The sequence below is a fragment of the Bactrocera latifrons genome, unplaced genomic scaffold (assembly GCF_001853355.1).
Source record: "Bactrocera latifrons isolate USDA-ARS-PBARC rearing strain unplaced genomic scaffold, ASM185335v1 scaffold_1744, whole genome shotgun sequence".
Classification (NCBI taxonomy): Eukaryota; Metazoa; Arthropoda; class Insecta; order Diptera; family Tephritidae; genus Bactrocera; species Bactrocera latifrons.
In genome coordinates this window covers 2,315-3,718 of record NW_017535235.1, presented here as the reverse complement: position 1 = coordinate 3,718, position 1,404 = coordinate 2,315, and the positions used below count along the sequence as shown (strand labels likewise).

The 1,404-nt window shown below is 33.0% G+C and overlaps 1 protein-coding gene across 1 annotated transcript in view; it reads right to left on the bottom strand.

The window, feature by feature from the left end:
• Nucleotides 1-463: 463 nt before the first annotated feature.
• The window catches only part of LOC108967071, a gene marked incomplete at its 5' end in the record, with an annotated part of 3,233 nt that continues 2,292 nt past the window's right edge, over nucleotides 464-1,404 (bottom strand). Inside the window, 1 exon segment of the mRNA XM_018930315.1 lies at nucleotides 464-1,404.

The following is a 1,404-nucleotide window of genomic DNA, read 5'->3' as shown; positions in this document are numbered from 1 at the left end:
TTAGCTAGTCCGATATTGTAGATTTTTACAAAAGGACCAAGCTTGCCGATGCGCACCTTTTTCCCAACAATTTTCAGAAAATTAGTGTTAAACTATCTACCCAAGTTTTCAGCGACACTGTCGCTTCCGGAATGCTCGCAGTTTATAGTGTAGGGCGTTTGAATTCCCCATCTCCTACTTTTTGCAATACCGCGGAATATATTTTGCTAATAAATAAGTTATTTGACATATTTAACAGTCGGAATTTYGATGCAATTTTACCGTGTAAAAAAGTGAGTGTGCTTATGACCACACGACTGAAGTGAAACTTCTTTTGCTCTATCTATATGTATATATATGTATGGGTGTGTGCAATATATGCATGTATGCATATATACATATATTAATTTCCTACAAATATTTAAATTTATTTTATGTTTTCATCAGTAAATTAATATTTTTGCATAGATCTTTTATTTTTTTTTTCATTGTTTTATTCGTTATTTTCATTATTGGGTACATCAATAATTACTGTGGTTGATTGTAAAACCGAGACAATAGGCTTATGATACGAGAAATACGATACATATATTTTAGAAATAAAATTAGACAGAAATCTAGAAAAAACTGCATCGATTGTTGTTCCATGTCTTGTAGTTGGCTCATTACGGTCAATATTCATTTGTAATTCTAATTTATCTCGTAGAAAGTTTATSAAGAGTTGTCCATCTTCGGATGCGAAATTGATATTGAAATCTCCTGCTAAGATTATTGGCAACGTATGATAGTTTTCTCCTAGTTCTTCAGAACCTACTCGACCATAAATCATACGTCTTCTGTATATAAACTTTATGATATTATTAACTGTGTTATTGGGCGAAATGTAAACAACTACCATTATGATGTTTTTTCCATCGTCCAAAACACAGTGAGCAGCACATATATCACCAATTGATGACTGACCAATATCAACTTCACGAATATGTCGTAATAGAATGTCCATGTTCGAAGTTACTATATTCGAGGTWTCATTCGATTTSTGATAAATTGCCACTCCTGCTGATCTAACATTTTTACGCTTAAATTTCGCAATACAATCAAAATTCGGGATGTCAATGTTTCATCGTCATTTGATCAGGTTTCTGATAAAAACAGGATATTGCTTGAATCAATGGCGGGATCGCTCAAGTCCGATACGTGTTTTCTGAGACTTTGGCAATTAAAAGTAACAATGGACAACTTTTTTCTGTCATTCATAAAATCGAGAATCGTTCTACCTATTGTTGACAATGTGTTCAACGATAATCGGCGAAATTCATCTTGTAAAGATATGATCGATGTATCATTTTTTCGCCCATGATAAAATCTATTATCATTGTCTTTTGGTACTATGTAGAGTCCGTCAATACTGGTAACTCGTGATAG